Source organism: Neovison vison, chromosome 8 (assembly GCF_020171115.1).
Source record: "Neovison vison isolate M4711 chromosome 8, ASM_NN_V1, whole genome shotgun sequence".
NCBI classification, from domain to species: domain Eukaryota; kingdom Metazoa; phylum Chordata; class Mammalia; order Carnivora; family Mustelidae; genus Neogale; species Neogale vison.
In genome coordinates, this window is record NC_058098.1 from 132,031,276 (window position 1) to 132,046,751 (window position 15,476).

General features: G+C 49.4%; 1 protein-coding gene across 3 annotated transcripts in view; it reads left to right on the forward strand.

Annotated features, from left to right (window-relative positions):
* The first annotated feature begins 2,596 nt into the window (after positions 1–2,596).
* CYRIA (CYFIP related Rac1 interactor A) overlaps positions 2,597–15,476 on the forward strand; it is a 105,132-nt gene continuing 92,252 nt past the window's right edge. For 2 of the 3 annotated variants that reach the window (XM_044262047.1, XM_044262049.1), the window contains exon 1: positions 2,597–2,644. The gene's annotated coding sequence lies outside the window, so the exon portion shown is untranslated. Of the gene's footprint in view, positions 2,645–9,567; positions 9,854–15,476 lie in introns of those variants that run through there. The other variant, XM_044262048.1, reaches the window with a different exon arrangement.

The following is a 15,476-nucleotide window of genomic DNA, read 5'->3' on the forward strand; positions in this document are numbered from 1 at the left end:
GCAAACATCATGAGCCTCAGAACTAGTGGGCCTTGATAGTATTGTTCTCTGCACTAGGGATGCCTTAGAGAATGCGTTTTCAAATGTGACAGAGTAGAACCTGGTCCTGGGGGGCAGCCCACACACCCCCTCACCCCCCAGTGATGATATTTTTCACCTGACCATCCTCATTGCTGCCCTTTCTTTCTCCACCCAATCCCCAGGTACACTTGACCTTTCAGATTCTGTAGTTGACACTCTGATCGAGACGACCCTGTTGCCTGAAGCTGCCATGGTCAAGGGCAGCCTTCTTGGGCCGGTACCCTGGTTCTTCATTCTCAGCCACTTCGTGCTGTCCCCCGGGCCCTGCAGCCATACCGACCCCCTTCCCACTGGGACCTCTCTTTTGTCCCTCTACCTGGAGTGTCCTTGACCCCATTTCTTGCCAATTAAAGACTAACTCATCCCTCAGGGTTCAGCTTAAAAGAATCTGCTTTCCATTTCCCCCAATCTCTATGAATTCCTTCTTGGCCTGGGCCCATACAGCAAATGCCCCTATTTTCTCCTGCTTTCTTTTCTGCTTTGTCATAAACCAGGATTGGCAATCTGTCTGAATCCTCGTCAGGGCCAAGGACCTGTGTCTTTATGCCATCATTTAGCACAATGCCTGGCCCTGCGTCAAAGCTCGAGAAATCTCTTTTAAAAAAATAAATACACGAAGAAGATGCCCTTGAAACTAGAGCAGTTCAATTTAAAGTTAATTTAATTAAGACATTAAGGTTCATTTTAGCAAACTTATACTGTGAATGAAAATTTAATCTCAACCTCCCTGCCCCTTCAATGACAGTTTAATTTCACTATAATCTTTATTATAGTAACCTCTAGACCTGTTATTAGTATTACTAATGAAGTTGAAAGACCATTTCGTCTGATTATTGTGTCTTAGGAAACACTTAATTATTAAATTCCACACTGATAATTAGAAACCCTGTTATTTCATAATGGGCTAGGCAATGCTCTACAGGTATCCGTCAATTACAGAAACAGAAGCCATCTTTTAAGTGTGTGGAAGTGAAGTCTCATACATCAAATAGTCTCTTATCACCAACCTAAGCTGTATTATTATTAGGGACAGACCACGTAAAGTAAGGAGTATTCCTGTGGTCTGAAATGATAGTGTTTTATGGGGTGCATGGCATCTGTGGCTGCCTCATCTTTGTCCTGTCCAGAGCCCGGCCAGGTCCAAGGTGGAGAGAATAAGCCAGAAGTTTGGGTGTGTGTATGTATGGGCAGGCACTAAGAAGGGTCTTCTAATAGAGACACCCCAAGTTAAAATGGATTTTCTTTGCAGAGATTGACAACCGGGCCTGGGCCAGACATGAGGGGTCTTGACTCCCAAATGAAGAAGGGGCAAGTGTTCGTTCTAAGGGCACTTCCAACCAGGAGACTAACTAGACTCCTAGTTATTATTAGTCATTCTAACTAGACTGTGCCCTCCTGGGCCTTCCCTGAATTCTTACCAAAACCCAGCACTGGAGCCATGCTAGGCAGCTTTTCAGAGTCTGAAGGAGGCAGGGATGACATCACCTGAAGCATGGGAAACTCAGAAAGGAGATGGCATTGACCAAAGTCTCCTGAAGCTCTCCACACTCTGGGACCTGGGACGCCTTATGCTCCCAGCCCACACACCCCCTGAAACTGACCTGGTTCCCTACACAGGGCGAGGCCCATTGTATGGGCTTTCAGCAATGTTTCATGATGCTCTGGCTGACTGGGAAAGGAAGTAGGAGAAGGCGGCCCCCCAGCCCCCCAAGAAGAGCTCTGACTCACAACCTGTTTGGCACCCTGCACCTCTCGGGTTTCCTGAATCTCTCTCTAATGCAGAAAGCCTTCATGGCAGATGCTTTAAAACAATGATCACGACAGTGACACTCCCTAATCTCCTACACTTCCCTGGCATCACAGAATTTTTTAAAGTGTTTTTGCAGGCTTACTCTTTAGAGTAGTTAACGTTATTTGGATTGGAGCATTTGAAAGACTTTTTTGGTGGTCCCATCAGATCCCTGCAGCCCCCAAAACTAGGAATCTGTTCAAAGTATGAACACGGAAGGACAGGGAGGAAGGCGGCTTCAGAACCCAGAGTAACGTGAGAGGGTGGAAGAGGTTAGGGCGGTTTGGCTGGGAGCACGAACACTAAATTGAGGGTGGCCTGCGCGTCTTGGGGTGGATTGCAAGGCCCTTCTCCGGTTTCCTTGGAGGGCATAATGGGTATGAAGGAATTCCGTGTGTAGAAGCAGCAAGGGCTGGTCCCGGCTTGCTCGCGGAGGCCAATGCCAAGTGGCCAAGGCCGAAAGGAGGCCGGGGCTACCGTGTGCGCAGGCGGCCAGCACCACAGCACCACTCCCGGGGGCGCGGAAGGGGTCGCCGCGCGCGTGTGGGGCTAGGCGGGTGCAGGCGCGGGTGGGGAGCCCCGGGGGCCGGGGCGGGCCGGGGCGGGGCGGGGCGGCCGCAGCGGGCCGGGCTGGGGGCGGGCCGGGGCGGGGCGGGCCGGGGCGGGGCTCCGGGGCCGTCTCGCAGGCTGCGGCGGCCGCAGGAGAGGCGTCCACAGCGGCGGCAGCTGGGGCAGCGGCGGACGCGCGGCCGAGCAGGGCGGCGGCGACCCCGGGTGAGCGCAGCGCGGACGCGGCGGGGGCGCGGCGGGGAGCGCGGGTGGGGATCGGCAGGGAACGGGGCTCGGGAGGCGCCGCGGAGAGCCCTGCCATCCTTCCCCCAGCTCCCGATGCCCCGGCAGCCTTCAAGGGAGGGAGGGACGGAGAGAGGAGGACCCAGTCCTTCAGTCCTTCTTCTGCGATCGCCGTCCAGATGTCCGTCTGTGCGCCGGTTGCCCCGATCCCCAGGACTGCTTCCCGATTGTGTTACAGGTCACCCCCGTCACTCCTCAGCCACTCGGTCCGCCCCCCCCACCCCCGGTTTCTCCGCCCCCAGCCAGGTATCTTCAGCTCCAAAGCCATTCTTCCAGGACACCCCAACCTTCTGCTTCCCCCTTCCCACCACCAGAGGCCCAGGCTTCCCGCCTCTCTCTACAGCGCCAGAGCAAGGATAACCGCCACCCCTCTGCCCCCAGTGCCTCCACACCTGGACCCTTCTGCGGCCACCTGCCCTAGATGTTCTTAGCCAGTCAGCGCACTGCTGTGTCTAGGACCCGGGCCTCCCGGCCCTATCACCTTCCTCCTCCTGAGAATCCCAGTCTGGCAAAAGGGACTTTACAGATCTTTCGCTTTGGGAACAATTTGACCCACTTCCCAAAAGGCTGGTCCCAGGCCAGCCGTGCTATTTGGTGGAGACACCTGTCTTGCCTGCCAGCCAAAAGACTAAGAAGCCTCTGTCAAAATGGGCCAGTGGGTTCCCGGATCCTTCTTCAAGCTGTCCTGACTTGCTGGCCAGTGTTCCCAGGGACCAGAACGAAAGCCTTTGTCATTTAAGACCTCCGGGGGTATTTGCTGAGTCCACCCCCAGATCCTAGGAATTCCCCCAGCCACTGTGTTGGGTGTGTGGAGTCGTGCAGTGACAGGCCACCCTCCAGGGCCTGGTCTCCTCACCCATGTCCTTGTTTCCCTGCTTGTGCCCCAGGGACTCCAGGGGCAGGTGTTTGGGACCTCGGTCGCCCCCACAGCTCTGTGGCCCTCCTGCTTTGCTCTGTTGGAAACTTTTCGCGTCTTTCACTATCACCGTCCCTCTGGATAGGGCCTGGGCCATCTGCATTGCATTGAGTCCCCAGGGCACAGCAAGCTGGGCTGGGACCGGGAAAGGCTGGGCCCTGTGCTGCAATGGAGGGCCAGCAGGAGGAGAGTGGCTGCTAGCCAGGTCAGGCTGCGTATCTGCGCCTGGGGACTCGGGCCTTGGGGTGGGTCTGGGCTTTCACTGAGCCCCGAGTGGGGTCCCAGGCTCGCTTGGCTGTGATGAGAGGAGGCAGAGCAGGGGCTGTTTTTCCTGCGTGCTTCTGACTGTCTTGTGTTGCTATGGTGACAGTTTCGCCTCTCTTCCTCCTTCTGACTCTTCTGGGAGCTGGTTTTTATTGGTCTGTTGTCCTGTCTTTTATGACTCTAATTTCTCCTTTCTACTTGCTCTGAAATAAACAGTCATAAACATGGGCACTGGGCCCAGGCTGGGGGCTGGCAGAACTTCACCTCCTTCTGGCCCCGGGCTCCTGCGAGGGGAGAGAGGTGGGGATGGACCTGCCCACACTGCCTCCTGCCTCCAGCTCTGGGAAGCGGGCAGCGCCTCCGTCTCAGGCACACCGTGCCTCCCATCCTGCCTCCGTGCTAATAATAGACTCCACGTGCAGTGAAGGAGCTCACTGATGTTCATGACAGCCCTGTGGGCTCGGGGCTGTCCCCACTTCGCAGATGACAAAACCAAGCTCAGAGTGAGCCATTTCCCTCAGGTCTGGATTTAGCCTGTAGTCAGAGCTCCGTTTTTGTTCAACGAATGGAACAGTGATGGAGCTGACCCCAAAGGCCTATGTCCCTGCCTCCCACCCTGTAGGCTTCCTGGTCTTGCTCCTCCCGGGACAACAGGGCCCCCTAAACCCCATGTTCTGGGGGTGCCACTGACTCCCACAGTGGCAAGCTGCCAGGGAACTGCCTGTCAGGTCTTTGGTGCACCCTTGACCCCAACTGTTGGAGACCCAAGTTGAGAGGAGAATGAAGCCACTTGTCACTTCCTGTTTTTTTACTCAGCACCAAGAAGCATTCAGTTTGCTTTTGCTCTCAGGGCCTAGATGCAACTGGTAAGTCAGGGGCACTGAGAGCCAAGTTAACCCCCACCCCCAGCCCAGCCAGCCCAGAGTGAGGAGTTCAGAGTTGGCCAGGGCTATAGGTCACCGACTGTCAGCTGTCAGTGACACTCTCCAGAGAAGCTGCCCCTCTCTTCCCTTTTATTTTCACTTTTTTGCATACTTTCTTCTTTCCCACCGCCCTGCCCCCACCCCCACCCCCACCCCAGCTTTGCCTATCTACGCTCCAGGCTTAGTAACATGAAAAGACTAGGGAATCAGCAGCTTCATTGTCAAATGTTGGCCCTGGAGAAGTCAATTCAGTCCTATGGGCCTCAGTTTACAGTCTTTAAAACGGGTTTGACAGCATCTGTTCCAATAGCCGTGTTTGCTTGTTCCTGAAGGATGGCAAGGAGTAGCCTGTAGGGGGTGTTTTGAAGGGTTGAAGCCCTGAAGCACCTATAATGCTCTCATCCCGTTGGGAAATCTCAGTGTTGAAGAAGAGACCCTGAACTGTTGCCTGGAGATGGAAAGCTGGTCTAGGAATCATTAAGCCGTGATATCTCAGGGTTGGGAGGCATCGGCCGAAGTCATCTTGTCCAGCCTTGATGTTGAATTCACTTCTTTCATCCACTTGACCTTCAATGAGCATCTACTCTGAACCAAATAAAGTTTTGGGAACTGCACGTTTAAAACCCTGTCCATTATTCCCCTTCTCAAAGATTGAAGTCAGACATAGAAAGAGATCCTTATGATACGTCGGAGGGGTGGTGCAATGAAGGAAAAGTCAAGGAGAGGTGGGGCCTCAGACAACTTGACTAGGTCACCCATTAATGTTGAATCAGGCATCTTGTGCTTGGTGGCTACAATTTAGTTGTCTTACCACTGTCCACTTGGGGAGCCCGAGTCCACCCTGTGTGGCGATGGGGTGATTGTTCCAGAGCCCCTCCCTTGGCTCGTGAGCAGGAGCAGCAGAGGCCCACGGCCGGGAGCCAGCCCTGCCTTTCTGAGTTTCGACTCATCAACCCATGGAATCCTCTGGTTCCTACTTCATCCTGCTTATAATCCTTTCTCAGAGGCTGCATGATTTAGCTGACAGTGCAGAACGGTGATGGGAAAGAAGTAGATTTTGGAGTCAGCTATGAATCCAGACTCTGCTGCCGCTGTGTCCCAGAGGTGGGATCCTGCAGGACTGTCTAACCCCTCCGAGCCTCAGTTTTCGTATCTGTAAAATGGTAATACTGATACTTGCCTTCTAGGAAGGAAATGATCTCATGTCTTTATGGCATCTGGCATGGTGCCTACCTCACAGTAGACTTGCCTTTATTTACTCTCATTGATTAAAAAAGAGTTCTCAGTTACTCTGGGCCTCTGGGTCCTCTTAGAATGGAGGTAGGGAGCTCTTTGGACTAATTCTGGCCTTCGGAGATCTATTCATTATCTGGAAAGGTTAAAAATTGCCCATATTCCAGTTCCTCAACTGCTGGTCAGTCTGCGAGATATCTCTCGACAGATAAACTATGCTCCAAACACGGTGAGTTTATGCAAATCACCAACTTTGTTTTCTCAAAGAGAAATGAATTTTGAAATGGCCAAAATAACACTCTGAGTTCAAGAATTTGTTACTATCCATGAGAATACTGTAATTTGCTTCTTTGCCTTTGATTTTATCAAATCCAAAAATTCATTGTCCAGACCAGTGTCAGGGAACTTATCGCCTGTATGTTCTAGGCCATTTATGGTTTCAGATCTTACTTGCAAGGTTTTAATCTACTTCATGTTCATTTTCATGGACGATGCAAAGTCATGGTCTGGTTTCATTCTTTTGCATGTGACTGTCCAGTTTTCCCAACACCATTTGTTGAAGAGACTGCCCTTTCCCCATTGTGTACTCTTGGCTCCTTTGTCAGAGAACACTTGAAAATGAATGTTTCATATGTTTTATACTGGGGTGTTTAGCTTCTTTTTTTTGAAGTTACCATGTTACATTATAACATTTACCATGTTGCATTGTAACATGTACCATGTTACACTGTAACGTGAACCATGTTACATTTTTCTCAAATCATCACCAGAACTCTGTGACGTTAGTATTCGTGTCCCCTTTTCTATAGTTAAAGAAAGCAGGAAAGGCAAGGTAACTGGCAGAGTCTATCAGCTAGTAAGGGACAGGGCCAGAATTTAAAACTGGGGCCTGCTTGCACTTTCCGCCATAGTATACAGTCTTGTCATTTCCTTGGCTGGTGTGTCAGTGACCTAAAATAATTGTGTTTGGAGAAGGAGAGCAGATTTCAACGGGAGTGGAACTGGTCAGTAACTTAGACTCGTAGTAAATATTTAGAGACCTTTAATAAGGACTTTGCTCTCAGCGTAGCATTAACGAAGCTTTGTGTGGTTGGCTGAGGCCTCCTCATTCCTAGAAGTGATGAATGGAGGAGTCTGAAATGTCTGAGTTAAGAGAAAATGTTCGATGATGCTAGAAGTAGTTTCCTTTGCTCAAGAATGGATTGCTGGTTTGTCATTGAAATAAATTGAACTGATTTTATAACTGAACATACGAATGGAAAGCATGACAGGTACGTCCCAGGAATATATAGGGACCAAAGCAACAAGGTCAGGAAATGTGGGTGGGTGGCTTTTAAAAGGGAGGGTGGTTTGAATGCAGGCATCATAACCCATGTCTAGGAAGATGGAGGTACTGAAAAGCGATTGAAAAATTGCTCACTCCTGGCCTTTGTCAGGTAATTTAGAAGCCTGATTTCCCTGGTTAGGAAGCCATTGTCCCAATGAATCCAAGTGCTGAAAATGGGTGCCCTGTTCGCCCAGCAATGGGCTTCCTGGGTCCAGCTTAGTGCTGCAGACAGATGTGTTTCTATTTGCAATTATCTCAGGGCCCGAGTCTGGTGTCTGCTTATTTAATGACTTCACTTTCTAATAAAAATTCTGTATGGTGTGGATAATTAGATCTTTAAAATGAAACTGGGGAAATGGTCTGCCCCCAAAGAATTGCAGTTTTACGGTGGATCAAGCGTTAAAATGAGATCATTCATTCATTTAACAAATAGGGATGGGGTAGGCTCTTGCCCTGTGCTGTGCTAGGTAGGGTACAGTGATCAAGAGGGCATCGTCCCTGCCCGCAGCTGGCTGTCATTTCGGGCGAGGCAGAGGAGAAGCCGCGTACCTAAGTGGATCCTTGTCGTTTGTCCTACAGAATGCCGTGTGCCAGAAAAAGAGGGAAATGTAATCATTTTGACTCTTGCTGCAACACAGTGAGAGTTATTATTGTGTTATTTGTGGAGCTCCTGAATTAGACCTGACACGTTGCAGGGAGAGGGCGAAAACGCATGGCTGGGGCAGCTGATGACCCGGGCGTGGCTCTCAGCCCTGCTCCTCGCTGCCTGGGTCAGTTTCTCTGTCAGTGAAACGGGAAGGTTGGATTTGAGGGCTTAAAAGTGTCCTTCTGCATCAAGCCTGATGATTCTAATACGCCCGGGACCCCCTTTTCCTGAGTGACAGGGGAAGGGGCAAACCTGGCAGCCTTAGTCAGGGGGGCCGCCAAGGCCAAGCTGGGGATGGGGAGAGTCAAGGGCATTTGCAAATAATTTTCTCAAAGAGCAGAGAAACCTTGCTCTCCTTCCCAGAAAAGGAATCTGCCATTCGGATTGAGCATCAGATAAATGAGTGGAAGTCAAGGCCAATGACAACAGGGAGAGACAGAAGGAATGCAGGAGCTCTAGCTCAGCAGAGGCGGGGAGGAGTCACCAGCTTACTCCCACTTCCCGGGGTCTCTGCTGACATGGAGATGGGGGGCTTGGCTTCACAGATGTCTTGGCTACCACAAATGCTTTAAGTTAATGTCCTTTAAAAAAATTAATTCGGTTTGATAATCCCTGGGCTTTAGAATAAATGAAAATGCACAATCATTTTAGGATTGTGAGGAACAATGATGAACCCACAACTCTCTCAGCAATGCATCAAGTCCCATCTTTCCCACTGACAACCAAACACAGGCCCTTCCAGAAGCAACCACGGGACTGGGTCCCAGTTTCCTAGACTAGGGTGGCAGTGTACTGGGGCTGGGAGGCGAGCAACTTCTCATCTGTCTGAGGCTCGTGGTCCTCTCGGTCCAACATGGGCCCTCGCACCTTCCGAGGCATGGAAATTATTGTCCACAGCAATTATGAGCATTTCGGATCACTTTTAGCCATCTTCTGAAGAACTTTTGAAACGGATATCCCCATTCTGGATGGGGAAACAGAAATTCAGGGGTGTTAAGAAGGAGCTTTGCATAAAGTCACCTCGTTAAGGAAGGTTGTGGGCTGATGCCCGAAGCCACATCTGTGTGCCTGCAAAGCCTGGTCTCTCTCTGTCACCCACACGAGAGATGCATGTGTGAGGAGGGCGCAATGAATAAGCGTGGGTCTTGGCTAAAATCCTCATCTCAAAGAGCTAGATGTGCTTCCTTACCTTGAAATTGAAAAGATGAAGAAGGAGGAGGGGGGAAGGGGGAGGAGGAGGAGGAGAAGAAGAAAATAGAACTGTATTTTCAGGCTTCCCTGGGACCGTATCTCTGCATCAGACTGGTGTCCTTGGATGGTGTCCTTTGCTCAGCCCACTTCATCAGAGAACGCCATCCAGCAGGAATGAGCTGAGCCTCTGGTGTGTGCGGCATATGGCCTTGCTGAGCTGTGGAACCCACCCAGCTGAGGCAGGCTGTGCAGAACTTATTTTTCAGACCTCTCCCTGCGACAGCTGGAGGTCACGGGAACACGAGAGAACTGTGGGCTCAGTTGCAGAATGACGGACTTGCCTGTCCTCAAAACTGGAACGACACCTTTGGTCTACTTCCTCTATTGTACAAAAACCGAAGTTAAGAGAAAGAGACAGATAGATTGGGAAGCCAGCATCAAGGCTTTTCCAAGGCTAGCACAAGAATTCAGCTTCACAGAAGCTACAACGGGACTAAGCTCTTTGAGAGGTCTGGAGGTGATGCGTGCATCTAGAAGTTCTGGGAGAATATCCTAGGGCTACAGAGAGAGCAAGCAAACCTGGGTTGAAATCCTGGCTCTTCCCCTCGGCAAATTCCTCAGGCTTGCTAAGGTTAGTAATTTATGAGCTGAAGTTAATGATACTTGTGTCTCAGGAATATTGTAAAGGACAAATTAATTAAACCTACGTCAGTCTCCCCTTTTGTGCCTGCTCGTCGAAGAAAATTTTTGAGAATTTTTTGCTACTTCCTTTAGGCTCCTCTTTATTCGTTGTTTGGGGTAGAAAATGACTTGGGGCTTCTCTTTGCCTTTAGAGATACATTCCTGAATTGCCCCCCCCCCCGACAAATCCCGCAAATCTACTCCTCTGGGTTGATGCTTCTAGCTGGGAGCCTTCATTTTATACTTGAATTGAAGCTGGCTGTAGTGTTTGCTGGAGTATAGTATAAGGGCTGTACTGACTCTGTAAGTCACCCTAAGTCTTTTTCTTACTGTGTGTGTGTGTGCGTGTGTGTGTGTGTTTTCTTTCTGGAGTGTTGAGGTTTCAAATCTGGGCCCTTGAGTGCCTTAGACAGAAAAATGAGTTTATAAGCTGTTTTCTGACATTCCCCTTTTTGCAAGTCCAAAATCCAAAATCATCTGAAAAGTAAAGTTTTATCTCTCCTAGCTCATTGGGAAGCAAAAGCTGGCCTGATCGTACCTTAGACTATGGATAGTTTTTATTTATACGGCTCTAGGTGGGTAAGCTTTCATTAGATGGATGAGTGCCTCCCACCCTACCCAGGGTATACATAATACATGCTCTATATTATTGTTTTAAAATCTGAAAGATTCTGAATTTAGAAGTACATGTAGGGAAGAGATTTCAAAGAAGGGTTCGTGGGCTTCTTTTTCAAAAGCCCACAAGAACACACAGCATCCCTTGGGTTGGGGGCTTGGGAAGATATGAGTGGACCCTTGAGCATCCTACTTTTGGTACCAGCTGGTATGGGGACTTGGTTCATTCATTCCTCATCAGAAGCCTTAACACATATTGTGTCCGGGATAGGTATTACATGCTATATTCATACAATAAAGGAAGCTAAAGAAAAGAAAGTGTTGAGAAAATCATAAGGAAGAGGAAATATATTTATAGTTCTGTACTGCAATTGTTTAAAAAAAAAAAAATCCAAGTATAAGGGACCCGCATGGTTCCAACCTGTGTTATTCAAGGATCCACTGTAATAGGGAAAAAATATTAAACGGCCATCCTTGGCACGGACCCAAAACAACAGCAGCAACATCAACAACAAAACCTTTTAAAGCAGCAGTTCCAAAGTTTCATGGAGACAAAGTGATTTCTTAGAAAATTCCCTAGCACTAAAAATAAGCTGGGAATTTTTGGTCTGGTGTGGCTTATAGTCCAATGTCATCATTGGCCTGTGGAGGAAGGTAGAAGGGAATTTTTAAATCTTACTCATCGTTTTAGCCACGTGAGGAGGAACCAGGTCCTGAAGAGTGAGCCGGGGGAAGTGAAAGCGGCCAGCCGAGCGTGAGAAGGTCTTGCTTCTTATCTCGGGTCTGCTCTTGACTTGGCCGTTCAGCTTGGGCTGTTGCTTCCTTTCTCCGGGCCCTCGGAACTTGGTTTCTAAGTCAATTAAGTCTTTCTCCCTCTCTGAGAGACTGGGAGTGAGCAGCTGGTTTGCTGGTCATGTTCTGGTAGCTCCCATCCGGTCTCCATGCGGACCAGAAAGGGAGGCCAAGAGACTTCCCCACACTCTGCATCAGTTTCCTCAGGCTGTTCCTTCTCACAGCACTGACCTTCTGATTCCTCGGGACTGGTTTGTGTGGGATCCCCTGGGGCTCTAGGCCCTGCACCGTTGCCCAGCAAGGACTCAGTGACACTCCCGAAAGCATTGCAGGTGACCAGGTCCCTGCTGGAGGTGGCCTTCCCCACAGCTTCTCTCTTGCCTGGGGTAGTGGTTGAGGCCAAGGCTCAGTCAGCTTCCTGAGAAGTCAGGAAGGAGCATGGAAGTTCCCTCTTGTAGACCTTGGGACCAGGAAGCTCTGCCCAGGGTAATGGAAGAGTGTACCTTCACGAGCTAAACACGGCTTATAGAAACTGTAGGAAAAGGGCTTTGGGGATGAATTTCATTCTCTCTCTCTCTCTCTCTCTCTCCTTTATTTCTTTGCCTTTTAAGTTCACACTTCAGGTATCATCATTCTGGTTTTTGCTAGGGTGAACATTTCACCTGTCCTCCCGGATCTAACTGTGGACGTTAGATCGGGCCTAACTTCCAGTAGATCGGCCTTTCCCTGAGCACCTGCCCTGGTCAGCTCACCTCCCGGTAACTCATGTTAGGAACCAGGGGCCTGACTGTGGACAGGGGTTTTCCACAGTGGAGAAGTGACCTCCAATTTTAGGATCCTGTTGCCTTTCTGTTCTCAGAGACTGTGAGAGCCACTGGGGAGCAGGAAAGAGCATAGACACCAGGGCACGCTCAGGTGGGGGTATTTCTGGAATGGCTGGTGCTTTCAAGTTAGAGAGGCCTGGACTCGCGTGTGTGTGTGTGTGTGTGTGTGTGTGCGTGTGCATGCACTTCCAATGCATGTGTTAGGGAGTCCTTTCAGATTCTGGGAGGCGCTGCCAAGACCTGAGCCCTGCTAGGTGTATTCTGAACAAGGCCCACCTCGACCTGAGCCCTGGTTTCTGTGTAGCTCACTGGGGGACCACTGAAGCGCTTCCCCAGGGCTAAGGAACCTTTTATGTTTCAAGGCCCAGTGACCCCTGAGCTCTGCAATTCTGGGCTTCCCTGGCAGGAAGCCACCTCATTATGTTTCTTAGGGAGAAATAGCTCATCCTTTTGCTTGGGAAACACAGACCTCTCTGAAATCTTATTCCAGACATCCTTGAAAATACTCAAATCCTTTGAACTTATTACTTTGAAAATAAAATAAATGAAAGAAAACCCGAATATAAGGTTTCAAAAGTAAAGGGCGAGGAAATTACTCAGTTTTGTTTAACAGCCAGTTGGGGGACATAGGAAAAGATGATGAAGGAGATAGTCAAGAGAAGGAAAAAGAGAAACCCAGAAGGAAAACTGTGGCAGCTGCCTCTATCCCAGGAACCGTGGGTACTCGGGTCCTCTCATGCAAGCTAAGTGGAGTTGGGAGCCTGGAGGGGAGAGGGCAGAAGGAACCGAAGTAGGGAGCGAGGGATCCTGGCTCAGTTTAGCTTCCTAAGCTTCCAAGGAGCCCAAAGACCTAGCAGGATATGGAAGGAGCAGGGCCTGGGGAGTCCCCGGGGAACTGAGGTCTGCCACTGACTCACTAACTTTCTGCACTCATCTTCCCTCTCTAGATCCCGGCCACTGACTAATAAGTGAGTTTCACTAGATGAAGAGTAAAGCAATTCCTGGGGTCAAAGAGGGAATCCTGGCCCCCGACTCTGAGCCCAAGGCTCTACGGGAAAGGGAGAAGGAAAGCCTGGCTCTGGTCTGCAGTGGTAGCCTCCCTCCCCAGAGGGTCCATCCACATGCGGGCTTTCCTCCCTCGTGCCTGGGAGCAAGCCTGTAAGCTCGTGCTCGAGTGAATGAAGTGTTATGTGCACGTTTCCTATTTTGACTTCCTTTTAAAGCACTGTGTCAAGATGCTATCTCCTCCTCCCTTTTTGACGTCATTCACTCGCTAACCTGCTAGCGAGGTTGTGGGTTGTACAAATTTATCTGCTCAACCTCAAGTTCAGGAAATACTCTGAGTAGCTCATAGAACAGAAATAGCGATGGTGTTTTTGATATTTTATGGTATATGCGCATGAATTATTTTTATGACCCAGGACCAGCAGGGCCCCTCATTTTTCAAAGCCCACTCAAATGTTCAGTTATATTAGTACCAACGAGTTACGCTCTTCCGTGCACATGGAGCACCTATTAATTCTATTTTACTAGGCTGCCTAGGTGCATTTCTCACCCTATAGACAACCTTGCAAGGCAGATCTGTTGATTTCTCTTTTGAAGATAAGGGCAAGGATGTCAAGAGAATTTTACAAACTTGCTTTGAGACATAGGACTGAAAATGGGGCCCAAGGATTTTGAGCCCAAGGATTTTGACTCCAAACTGCCCGGCTCTCAAAATCCCACACTTACCCACACCACATAGTTCACTGCTTCCAGGCCACAATCTTATTTTTTTAGGAAAATACGATCTTTTTTTTTTTTTCCCCCTGCCATGACTCTCCTTAAGCCTCAGAAAATACAATCTGAGTTGGAGTGCGCTGCCTTTTTCCAGAATGGAGTCCCATGGCTCTTCCTGCTGTAATGTAAACTTCATGCAGTCACTGGATTTCCATCTAACAAACTTTTGCTATGTACTTCCAAAGTAGCAGACTCTCCTCTAGAAGCTTTTCTGTGTCATTTAGTAGGAAAAGATGTGGCCTTTATCTTATCAGAGGGCGAAATTCAGACTCAGATGCCATGATGTACACAAAGGCAAATAGCATATAAAAAGGGGATGGTTCACTTTGTGAATGAACAATTTAGAATGTAGTTCTAGAGCGCGCTTTGGATTTTGCTTCTGGCCTGGGACCGAGGCATCCCTTGTGAAACTGCGAGATCAAGTTCAGCTGACCCACCCTGCTCACACCCGAATTGTGCCCGGCTTCCTCAGTCTCCGTCGGCTGCGGTTGGAACCTCGTTTGGTGGTTGTGGAGAAAGGCAGGGTTCCTCTTGTCTTTCCCCATCTTGCGTTAGCCTGCACCGTCGCTAGCTCATTTCAGTTAGTCTGAACTCCTATTTCAGTTTCATTGCTCATCATAGTCTTGCCAACATTAAGCATTAGTGTCATGTTACAGAGGAGAAAGCGGTAACATGATTTACCCAAGATCACATGTGGGCTCGGCCTTCTTTTTCCAAAATGATTTTTAAAAAATTTTTATTTAAATTCAATTAGCTGACATACAGTACATCATTAGTCTCAGATGTTTGATAATTTATCAGTTGCAGATGACCCCCAGTGCCCATCTCATCACGTGCCTTCCTTAAGGCCCATCCCCCAGCTCCCCCATCCCCCCCCACCCCCTCTCCAGCAACCTTCAGTTTGTTTCCCAGAGTCAAGAGTCTTTCATAGTTTGTCTCCCTCTGTGATTTCTTCCCATTCAGTTTTCTCTCCCTCACCCTGTGATCCTCTGCGCTGTTTCTTACACCTTGAGTGGCCTCGATCTCATCTGAGATGCATTTTACTTACCCAAAAGATCCTTTGAGGGCACCTGGGTGGCTCTGTCGGTTAAGCATCTGTCTTCAGCTCAGGTGGTGATCCCAGGGTTCTGGGATTGAATCCCATATAAGACTCCCTGCTCAGCAGGGTGCCTGCTCTTCCCTCTCCCCTTGCCCCTCCTCTGCTTGTGCTCTCTCGCACTCACTCTCTCTCTCTCTCTCAAATAAATAAATAAAATCTTAAAAAAAAAAAAAAAAGGATTCGTTGAGTTTTGGTTCTGGTGCTACCCTCTCCTGGATATATCCCCCAACTCTTGCCATCCGTCCATCCATCCGCTCATCCATCCATCCATCCATCCATCCATCCATCCATCCACTTACTCAACAAATATTTATCGGGCATTCACAGTGAGCTGGGCATTTCTCCTCGGTGTCAACTTCTGGAGATTCAGCAGTGAATCAGGCCAAAAAGCTCCTTGCCCCCATGAAACTCTATTCCACTGGGGAAAGATGCACCATAAACATGCAAACAAGTAAAATGTGTGT